Source organism: Rhinichthys klamathensis, unplaced genomic scaffold (genome assembly GCF_029890125.1).
Source record: "Rhinichthys klamathensis goyatoka isolate OS25496 unplaced genomic scaffold, OSU_Roscu_1.1 h1tg000341l_1, whole genome shotgun sequence".
NCBI lineage: Eukaryota > Metazoa > Chordata > Actinopteri > Cypriniformes > Leuciscidae > Rhinichthys > Rhinichthys klamathensis.
In genome coordinates, this window is record NW_026606855.1 from 1,916,100 (window position 1) to 1,928,630 (window position 12,531).

At 39.1% G+C, this 12,531-nt stretch overlaps 1 protein-coding gene across 5 annotated transcripts in view; it reads right to left on the reverse strand.

Moving 5' to 3' along the window:
- The window catches only part of LOC130106435 (neogenin), a 138,267-nt gene that overhangs the window by 91,299 nt on the left and 34,437 nt on the right, over window positions 1-12,531 (reverse strand). The window lies entirely within an intron of this gene.

Below are 12,531 nucleotides of genomic sequence, written 5' to 3' on the forward strand. Positions count from 1 at the left end.
TTGAAATTAACACCCGCCAAATGCGGGTAAAAAAATCAACTGTGGCGGGTAACGCTGTCAAATCACGAGCCAATTTGGCGTGTTGCTTATTATGTTTACTCACTTTGCTGGGGAAGTTTGTGCAAGCCAAATCTGTGCAGATTTAGCGCAAATACTCTCGTGAGTCCTCATGATATATTAAATACAGCGTATTGTGCAGAATCTGCTCATATCTGGCTTACTTGAACATAGACGTCACTACGCAACAAATAACGACGCGCTTGTTCATGTGCATTGAAGCAATAGCGAAGATTAAAAAGCATTTGGTTAACAGAAAAGACATTGAAATTTTTTTATTTTCTTTGTACTGTATTGATCTGTTCACCTAAAACACATTTTTGGTGATGAGGGTGAAAGTGAAGTGAAGCGATGCTGAATGAAAGGATTTTGTTTGACAAAGAAATTAATGTATATTTATATATATATATATATATATATATATAGCTGTGACATAGTTAATCTTGTTCTTTTTATTTCTTTTTTTTTGGCTAGTAGAAGTTCTAAATGGCCGGTAACTTAAAAATTTAGTAGCCAAATTGGCCGGTGAGTGAAAAAGTTAATTTCAAACCCTGTATGCAATAATAAACCAACATAATCTTTGAAATTATACTATCAAAAACACAAGATTACAGCTCTTTCATCATGTTCTTTTGTTGGCTAAGTGATTTTCATTCTGGACCATTTATGGGTCAAATCAGTCACCTGTCCACAGAGCAAAAATAACCCTGGGAAAAGTTATAAACCAACATAATTGCTTGACGTTCACAGTGACGTATAATTAAAAAACATAACCGCGTTCAGCCACCAACCTGCATTGTTCAGACGGCACTAATGGCCAATTATCTGCACCAGTGGCGTTGTGCGAAAACAATTACGGCGAGACTTTGCGTAACGTAGCAAGCTGCTTCGTACTTTAATTACGTAGGAAATGACAAGCTTCTGGTGTTCAACACAAAGCACCAAATACATAATCTGAGACGGAAGCTGCTTGTTTGTCATGCAAGCTAATTTGGTACTAAAAATATGTCTTCATAAAAATGGTACCTGAGAAACAGATGCAAACAGCACATAATTACTTGTATGTCATAAAACCATTCACAGATTAGCTACTTTAATGATGCTATATAATTGGCTCAATTCAATTTCCAACGTTAAACAAAACAATGAAGCCTTTACTATGAGTTTCACAGGCTCCCAAACCTAAGTTTAGGACAAATCTAAGAGTCGTAGTTTGGCGCCATTTAAACTGGAATGCGTTCAAAACTTGACATGCAAACTTGTGTCCTTGCGTTTTCTCAATCTAAAAAAAGACCACGCAACGCATAGTGCATGCTAGTGCTAACTGTAGAAAAGCCAGCTGGAAAACATTTGGACTAGCGTGGCCAAATGTGCCCCTGTTTGTGGCTTTGGATGTTTGTCACGGGCTGGCTGTGAGTAATCGGATGGAGTCCAGAATTGCTGTTGGAGGGCAACAGTGATGCATCCTTGACCCAGAAGCCCCGAGACAGCCAGAAAATGAGGCTGTTGGGTTGATAAGTATAAGCTGTTAGCCTTAGTCTGCACACTTTGAGGAAAACCCACTTCAAAACCGCCTCAGTCAGCGAGACCTCTCGGAAAGGGGCAAGGACTCTCCAGGGAAATGGCATACTAGTGAATGAGAGATATACTGACACATACAAAGACTGAAGAGAGCGAGGAGTGGCCTAGAACGGCTGGGAAAGGAAAGCTGCAGAGATACAAAAACAAAATCAAGGAAATCGGTTAAACTGTCACATACTATATTCCTTTTGTCCATTTAACGGACCATGACAAGCTTCAGTTTGAGAGCCTGTTGCATTGTGGGAATGTACATGAGTGGCGCTTAAGAGACCAAGGGATGGTGGCGAAGCATAGATGAGCGTGAAAGGAAGGATAGTGACGCTTAAAACGGGGATTTGCCCATCCACAGTCTCTAGAGTCCATCGTGGGTTTGTGGACACCAACATCCACAGCATACTTGCAATCACAGACCCAAGAAAATAAACTACAAAAGTCGACATATCATCAATTAGCAGAATTTAAAGGTGAAGTGTGTAATTTCCACACCTCTAATGGTACCAAACAGAATTGCAAAAACTAACATTTTCATGCAGAAATATGCTTTTGACAATTTATTACGAAACCACACATACACACCAAATTAATAAATAAAAATCCCATACTGCCAAGAAACACGTTTTTTTTTTTTTAGAAATGGAAATATTATTTCTAAGAAAATGGCGAAAATAAAAATAAAACATACTCCCAGTGGAAACAAGAAAAAATGTAAGCTAATTTTAAATGATGAAACAGATATTTTATATATTATAATTACAAAAGTATTATTTTTAAAGGAAACTAGAATAAAATAAAATATGGGAAATATTCGAATATGTTTATGCATGGCAAATGAGAGGTCTGTAACACCTGTATAAAAACATTTATTGTGTTTTAACTGGTTTTGAGAACGGCAGACTCTGCTTTGCGAGGTCATACGCATACATGCGAAACATACACAATTAGTGAATTAGTGAATGAGGCTCAATGTTTCAGACACAATCCATAAACGGCTCATTTAGTTATCTCTGCACAGTAAACTGTATTGGAGAATGTTTTAATCACATTTAAGCTTTGTAGACAGCATTGAGTTACATAATTTAAAACATCACAATTCATTCCCATTCGCATCAGTTAGAGCCTCAGTTCTGCGGGACGCCAGCAGTCGTTCCTCCTCGACCGCTAAAGAACAAAAAACATCGGATTTATATTCTAGTAGCTTTGCACACACACAACATTTCCTCCCTTCATTTTACATTCACTTGAAACAACTCCAATCAGAATTAGAGAGTTCATGCTTTCATCTGTGTTTTCCCCTTTGTCTTTTCATCTTCAAGCAACTTCTCTTTTCATTTCTACCTGACGCTTTCAAATGCTTCAGATAAATCAGAATTTGCTCAAACTTCCAAACATCAGGCGCATTGAGGGCAAAATGGGATCTAAAGCTGAAAGCAAAGTTAGACCTTAAAACAGTGTCATTAGCTCTCAACAGGTAATCAATAGCTGCTCCTCACACTCATCAGCCAATCACATTTCTCCCTCCATGCCTTTCTGTAAGGCATTAGCATGCTAGGATACTTAACCTCACGCTGTGAGATTCACAGAGAAAAAGCGCACATGTAATCCATCTCCATAAGACCCGTGTGGATGACAGGTGGGCCGCTTCACAGCAATAAAAGTGGGGCTCATCTGGATAGAGTGGGGTTCCTCCCTCAGGACTCCATTTATACCTCATAAAACATGGAAATTGAGCATCCCAGAGGGCACATATCCCACAATCCATTTCCACACCTATTGGTAACACTGAGAACCCAATACATACAGAATCGAGGACAATATATTGATTGAACTCAAGTGTTTCGCCAACTGCCGACCCAATCAGCTAATTCAATTACCTTATGGGTAATTCATGAGCTTTAGTTTGATTTCAACTCATTTATTTTGCTATATTTACTTGATTTTTGAAGACACCCCCAACATCAGGCACATATTAAACTAACAAAGCACATTTTACTTCTTCAGGCACTAAAATAGCATCCATTTTTGTCAGAAATGGACATACACAGACTACACCAAAGCTGTCGGATTATAAATTATACAAATCCATTGAACCAAAGGCGTTACGTCGACCACTAACCCAATCAGATAATTCAGTTACCTGATATTTCCAGTGATATTTCAACATATTATTTTACAATATATCCAATTACATTTTCAGAAAGCGTCATAACAATTGGGAAAACCCTAAAAAAAAGAAATAAAAATAGCACCTCAGGCACTGAAGCCCCTTTATCATTTCCATAATTTTCTGATATGGACACCATTTATCTTAAACCCAGTCACAGAAGTTGTCTGAACAGAATTATACAGAAGTAAAAATTCTAAAGTAAATATATAAAATTGTAATGTATGAAATTTTCCAATTATATATTAAAAATCATATATTTTTCTATCAAAAATACATGATTTTTATATATCATTTATTTACGCATAATTTAAAAACACTAAAGTTTTCTGAATAAAAGTCTAAAGAAAAAAAAAGGACAAATAATTGTAAAATAAAACAAATATACAGTAGTCAACATTTGAAGTGGGTCAAAAATAGTTCAAACTTGTCCTAAGACGAGAACGGGCTTGACTACTGTGTGTGTGTGTATATATATATATATATATATACACATACATATACATATATGTGTGTGTGTGTGTATATATAAAAATAAATATTAATTTAAATTGATACTGAAGCACAAATTCAACAAATTGTGAACCAATTTCTATAAATTCATTTTAGTGACCAATCTGCAGTTCACAACTTCGAATTAACTACTGGATTTCTTACTTTGCATTCAGAAAAAAAAAAAAATTTCCGCAAAAATGTTACCTATACATGCATTTATTTAGACGCTTTTATCCAAGGCCACTTACAAATGAGGATTGCAACCTTATTAAAAGGTACACAATACACATATACGTTATCTACCAACACAAGGTTTCATATTAGTATCTTAAGAACGGCTCAGATGCATATAAAACCATCAAACTGCATGAAAAAAACCTAATCTGTGACTGTTTTAAAAAGACTATATTTACTGCGGAGGAGGCGATGGCTAATGGAGGCGATGGTGCTGGTCTAAGGGGAGCGTTTGCAGTACGGTAATTGATTATGGCAAGACAATGAGGGAGGATTCTTCGCGTCCCACTCTTTCATCACTCACACGAGTGAGAACAAGCAGCCGGGCCCACGGGGGGCATTATGGGAGTCCTGGAGGCCTGTCAAATTATTTTCCCCTCCAACGAGAGACGGTTTCAGCAGTCTTCAAGAGCCAGCGGGAGGGGGAAGTCACTTCTGGTCCTCTGACACAATGGCGCTATTGAAGGAGGCTCCGACAAAGACTTTGCCATTAATCAAATTACAATAATAAAGCCCCACTGTAACAAGCAAACGTGGCAAAGGCTCAACAGTGTGAAATCCGATGCGAAGCAATTGCCCCACGCCTGCTGAAGTTCAACCAACTTTCCCTCCTGTTTATTTCTAAAAGACTGCATGACTCCATGAACTCTGGCAGTGGGAAAACAACAACAACACGAAGCTCGGTGTATAACTTTGTGTAATCTAGCCATGCTGGATGATTCGGAAACGCTTACGTTCAAACCTGTGGTCTGAAAGGAATACATTCACCACAAGTTTGCAGACGAACAGTCCGTCTGAAGCCATAAACTGGATTTTACCCTCCCAGCGCCCCCTAAAACGTTGTGTTTCAAACCGAAACGAAATCCAAAACACATCCCCGTGCCCTAAACGAAAGTGGCGTGAGCGGCCCGCAAAACTTCTATCCAGCTTCCAGCGAGGGACCGGGGCCAAGAGGGAATTGATTCTACACGCCATTAGCTCCCTACAAAACCAGGCAAATACAAAAAGCACAGCAAAACAGCCTCTCAAACAGTGATTCCACACTCATCTGGAGACAAAAGAGCAATGGCAAGAGGAAATGGAGGGTAATGATGACAAATAATACTTCTGGGATCAATTAATCTCTCGGGCTGTCCTCGGGGAGACGGGGGTATCGTGGAGGATCTCGGCTACGTCTCGGTAGCAATGCAAGTCTAGATTCAAATGTAGAATGAGAGATGCAAAGAAATCGAACCGCCCTTTGTAGCTTTTTTTCAAACACCCTTCATAAGCAGCGAACAACATTGATAATAATCAGAAATGTTTCTTGAGCAGCAAATCATCATATAAGAGTGATTTCTGAAGGATCATGTGACACTGAAGACTGGAGTAATGATGCTGAAAACTCAGCTTTGATTACAGTTATTTTAAATTGTAATATTTCACATTATTACTGTTTTACTGTATTTTTGATCAAACAAATGCAGCCTTGGTGAGCAGAAGAGACATCTTTCAAAAACATTTGAAAAATCCTTAATGAATCCAAACTTTTGACCAGTCGTGTATATACATTTTGGAATTTCATTAAACAGTATTTAACAGTGTTTTTTTAATCATTAGTGTTTTAAAATATTGAATTTAAAGGTGCATTGCGCAACTTTTCATGTTAAAAATACCTGTTTTTCTTCCTATTAATGCTTAAAGAACTGCCTGATGGGCTGAATGAGCCCTTCTCTGCGCACTGAGATTGCCTCTATACAAGTACAGTAAAATATATAAGAGGGATTCGGGCTCGAATTTGAGACTGGGCGTGACGTCATGCGCGTTCACGCTCACCAGGCTATGTCTCGCAGGTTTGTGTATTCGCCGGCGCCGCCATTCTCCGCATCAGCGAAGACAACTCGTGCGTCAAAGGTAGAAGATGGATTCAAAGAGACCGGCTTGTAGTCCATTCCAAACCCCAACGCAAACTCCACGTAAAGTAAAGAAAAGAAAAATGTTGTCTAGTGCCACCAAAAGGTCCAAATTGGAGTCAGACAGGCGTCGGAGTAAGAAGAGAGTCAACCTCGGGAAGGCTTTCAACAAATGGAGAGATCTCCGGTCTGCTCTTGGTCTCAAACGGGATCCTCAGTTGGCTTTTTTCTTGATAAAACGGTAAGATATAGCCCAGTCTCTAATGTTTGATACGGCCAATCTATGTATGACAACAAATGACGATGCGTAAAATGTGTAATGCTTTAGCGTAAGTCTAGATACATGTACAATCAGAATTGGTTTTACTACCATTGTTAGTGAACAGTTTCATAAACTAGGAATTGTGTTCAGAAGAATAGTACAACATGAAACATAAAACAATAAAAGATGCGTGTGGTCCATGAGCGTGCACAACTCTGGTTGCAGTTTCGCTTGTCGCCAGAGGGGGCGTAGTTCTGCAAAAACTCAGAGACTTGCGTTTTGCACCTTTAAGTGAGCATTAAATAAATGGTAAAGATAAATGCAAAAATAAAGAAAATAAGCATTCACAATTAATTATTAATTTTTTTAAATATTTTAAATTAACAGTTAATTTTAAAAACTAATACTGACCATAGGGTATGACACACACACATATACATATGCAACCGGTGTATGTATATATGTGTGTGTGTGTGTGTATATATATATATATATATATATATATATATATATATATATACACACACACACATATAAACATACACCGGTGTATATATATATATATATATATATATATATATATCTCGTGCATTCCTAATAATGTGCTACCTGAGTAACAGGATAAGGTTTAACGGCACAGGTGATTCAAGGAAACTCTATCGCCCCCTTGTGTACTGAGGTTTATTTGCATCTAGATTTCATATTTGCGTGGAGCATTTAACCTTGTGTATGAGAACATAACCTGTTGAAACGAGTCGAGGGCGCACAGCTCGCCTGAGGGAAAACACATGCAGGCATTAGTGGGTAAAACCGCTCGAGTGTTTCTCTTTCATTCTCTCTCTCTCTTTCTTTATCTTTTTCTCCTTGGGTGGCACACAAGAAAGTCTTTGAAGTCTCACCTATGTCTGCTCATATATTGGTTTTATTCCTGAGAGAAGAAGTTTGCATATAATTCCCCGATTTGTTTCAGCGAGCGGTGAGAAAATCAAAACCCTCATATTGAGAACAAATCATTTAATAGGTTTTTACGAAGTGGATTTATAATCTTCATATTTTGTTCTCTGAAGATTTGAAAGACTTGAGACTTGTTTGCAAGCCAGAGTAATTGGATAAATACAGCGTTTACACAAAAAAAAAAAAAAAAAAGAGCAGTAGCAGTTAAAGAACCAAATATTCAATATTAGGAGGGCCGAAAAGTGAAAAGAATAAGAATCAGTCATTGAACACCAAAATTGATCAACCACTAATTTAAATATTTAACAATCTCATTACCATATTCACATACCGTCATACTTTAATGGTAAGGTAATCTCTTTTGACACTTTTCAAAGGGGAAGGACAAATATTCACTGTTGTTGACTGTAATTATAACGTGACTGATGGCTGTTTTTTGCAATGAAACAAGCCCCTCCCACCTTATTACGCTTTTAAATCAACTTTGTTTTAGGCCACATGTTCATGTTCATGCACGCATCACACTAGTGCACTACTTTACATATGAATTTCTCATTTACGAAAATATGAACTTCTGTATGCTGGATAAGCATATCGATATAACTGGAAGATATTTATACAGAGTTTTTCCTTTTCAGAAAGTGTATACCAGACAATAACACCGTAACGCAGGTTCTGCTCAGGGACATAGAAAGCATTTGGTGAGGTATGGGAGATGGGAATTGCGTAACCATGGCAACTCTCTAATGATGACTGACGCTTCAGATCAGCCAATAGGAGAGTCCCACTGGGAATGCCTCTTCTAAACCAGGGACGACAGGCTGCGTCGGGCTCGTTTCTCTCCCGGTGAACACACACTGACAGCGCTGGCGTGGACCTCCTGAGGGGCCCTCGACTGTCGGCCCCCAGGGACCGCTCTCAGAGCCAGCCTTGAATGACGCCATCGACTGTTACTACATAACCTGCACTCATGCAGACTAACATATAGCTCATCATGGTCTTGGTTGAAGAGTTTGGAGAACTTATTTGGCCATCAAAAGACAGTTCAAAGTAAATAATTCGTTTTCTTTAAAAGTTGCTTTTGATGTAACGGTCAGCTGTATGTTTGGGATTTATTTTATTTTATTTAGCAGTGTCATTTAGCAGTGTCAAATTAAGTAAGCATTAAATAACAGTGAAGGAAATTGTACAAAAGTAGAGAATATGAGCATGCACAATTAATTGTTAACTAAAAAAATTATTAAAAAAAATACATATAATAAAAATATATATTATAAATTATATATAATAAATATGCTTGGTGATGACCTTGTTTTTCAATCAATCAATCAATCAAGAGTGAGTGTGTCTGTGTGTGTGAGAGTATGACTCACTCACTCACTCACTCACTCACTCACTCACTCACTCACTCACTCACTCACTCACTCACTCACTCACTCACTCACTCACTCACTCACTCACTCACTCACTCACTCACTCACTCACTCACTCACTCACTCACTCACTCACATCACAAACATGCAGTTTTGAACACTAGCTAACATCCCAAATGTGTGGACTTCATATACCGCAATTCCTGAGGCCTCCGTTTGAGACGGACGGGGAAAGAAAGAGAAAGTATCTGAGAGAACGTCTGCGTCAACACTCAGACGCCGTCCAAAAACCCGACTGGCATCCCTCCAGATACACACACACACACACCACCGACTTCAGTCCGACTCGTGAAGGAACCAATGGAGAGCCGCTTCAAGATACGCTCTCTTTCAGTGCTGATTAAACGTGAGGAAAATGAGCCAAATGTTAATTAAAAGAAGGCGAGTCGGGGAACAACAGCGGCGCGGTGTGCAGTGATTTCATTAGTCTATATGTGATAGATCCTGCATGCAGTTTGGACATTGATTAATGAAGAGACACCCACAGCCACAGCTCTATTAGAAAGCTCCAACAGCTCTCTCTCACACACACACAGGCTTTACCGTCTGCCATTGATTACTCTGAGAAGAGAAAAGTCAGTATCAGAGCAGCTACATTGATCAGCACACCAACAAATAACCCATAACTGGCTTATCATCAATATCAAATCCTCTAGAAGCTCATAGAAAACAGTGGAAGTCATGGGTGCATATTAAGAGACTGTGAGCCTCATTACATTCCCCAATGTTTTCTTTTCCAAAACCACTGGTTCAATTTCTATCAAAACACACAAACACTCCATTAAACTCTAGAAACGGTGTTACCGCAGTCACAGGGTTTCAGACTAAAGCTTCATAAAACAATAAGCACACCACTGACCTTTCCTCGCTAACGCTAATGAAAACCAGGAGGACAGACCTCGATTAAATAACCATGTGTTGCACCATGTTGGTGAGTTAATGTCAGGTTTAACAAAAGCATTTAAATGAGTTGCAGCTCAAATGTTTTCTAAACCCAAGCTCTTCACTTTCCACCAAATTCTAGGCTGGAAAAATCTGAGCGTCTCGAACAAGGAACCTGTTAGCATCAGAAGCCAATGGCGGGATTAAAGGTACAATATGCAGGATTTTTGCAGTAAAATATCCAAAAACCACCAAGCCAATGTTATATATTTCGTTTAGTTGATTACTTACAATATCCCAAATGTTTCCAACTATTTGTAAATCGTGAGAAAATTGCGATTTTAACCAAGCAAACGGGGCGTGTGAGCAGGGCTGAGGAGTCGCCAGTCAATGGCGTCATATCCGCGTTAGCCTCGGTTTCCGCTCGTACTGCGATAGTAACCATGGCGACAGACGTTGACAACTGGGTTATTGCCGTTATGCCTAGAAGGGCGCTCACGCTGTTGTTTTGTTCAAACATTATGGACCATGGTAAGCAGACTTTGAGACAAAGAGAGGACTAAAACCAACATCTATCGAGATGCCGAGAGCTCCACGTCCGCGACTAACTTCAACTTGACAGAGACGCGAGTGTTGCATGTACTTTATTAGACAGGTGAGCAAATGTACATAAAACTAATGCTATTTAGTTCAACATGATGAAATGTTAGAATATGATCTGTATGTTATTCTAATGTTGATCTAGCTCACTGCTAGTCTCATACAGCCGACACACAACCTAACTAACAACATTCAACACACTCAAATGGCGTTTAGTGTGATAGTGTAACTGTTAGACCGAGTCTAAACAGCGCTGTGTTACCTCAAGTTTCATTCGTCTAATAAACTGACCTGTGAGTATTAATTCAGCACTTGCGTGCAGTTCGGTAGAATGAAATGTCCTTATTCCTTTATATCCGCGGGACTCGCGTTGCGTGTGGCGCTGGTGTACGTCTAGCACTCGCGCCCTGCTTCACACCACAGTCATGTTAAAAACATCAGTGTATTCACTCATCCATAAAAGATCCATCAGCTTGACGACAAGATCCATAATTACACTTAATGCGGAATATACGTCATCAATATACGCCTTTAGTATTGTAAGAGGTTGGCGACCCCTGGTGGTGAAAATTCCTGCATATTGTACCTTTAATGTCTTCAAGTCAGTTTTCAACATGCAAAAAGCCTAAAACTAAGAAAATAAAGAAATAAAGATTAAATTATATAATAACCTTGGTTTGTGCTTTCCCCAACCAACCACCACAATTTCAGTGGAAAGGGATTGAACATCACAATGTGTAAACTGCAACATACCAATTATAGACTGTAAAAAAATATGAACGTAGTGTCCGTGACGTCAACTGTAAGTTTCTGAAGAGCATTTTTTAAGCCCAAAATGGGCGGAGCCGGCCGTCGTCGTCTTGGCCGCGCTTCATTCCCGGATAAACGAAAATGGGGAAAGATACAGAAGGCGTTTCTCAATGTCAAGGATACTTCCTTGGCAGGACTCGTCCTTCCAAGTCATTTCCTTCAGAGGCTAGGCGAGGCTCCTCTTTAGCATTCGGAGAACACGTAAATGGAACAGGCTAGCAAGTGCACGTCATTGCGTCATTACGTCAGTGAAAAGGTCCGTTGGTCCCTGCTAAAAAAGACGAGAAAGCTATGAATAACGCTCTGAATGGTATAATATTAACGTTACATTACTTTGTACAACTTAAGTAGTTATTTATAAAATAAATCCCGGTGACGGCAAACAAGCTAACAATTGTTAAAATGACAGGTCCGGTTCAGTTAGCCATCAATAATAACGTATTAAATTAGTATATATTTGTATAATTTGTAATATCAATATGGTAGTAATTTGTACTGGCATTTAAACGTTAAACTTTACTTATATGACGGTTATAACAAATGTATGGTAACGTAAATATTTACATTTGAAAGCATATTGCCCCGTTATTGCTCCGACTACGCTAACGTCCGACTTCTCCATTGTGTATTTTTTTTAACAAGATAGCAAAGCTACGCGCATAGGATTGTGGGCAATTTGAGAGCGCGAAGTCTACACATATGCATCCTTTCCTGTGTATGGGATATTTTCCGAACGAAGGACTCAGTCCTTGGTTGAAATTCTGAGGATCCTCGACATTGGAACAGTCCTTCGACGGATGTCGATGACGTAGCATCCTCGAAATTCCGGCTTCCGAGGATCCTTCCTTGACATTGAGAAACGGCTAGAATTAGCTGAGGTGACCCTAACAGACAAACGGCTAGTAGTGACATCAGCGGCAATCCAGCTGTCACTCAAGAGGCCACGCCCTTAATTATGCAGAACTTTAAGGCTTAATATAATTTAAACGGATGACTTATAAACAAATTCACCCCCCGCACAGTTGTCATGAAGGGCAAAATTAGCTATATAGACCAAAACCACTTTTTGCACCAGGCTGTAAAAAAAATTTTCTGCTGTAAAGTTGGGCATTTTAACATTGGGGTCTATGGGATTGACTCTCTTTTGCAGCCTGTCTCTAGTGGCCAGTC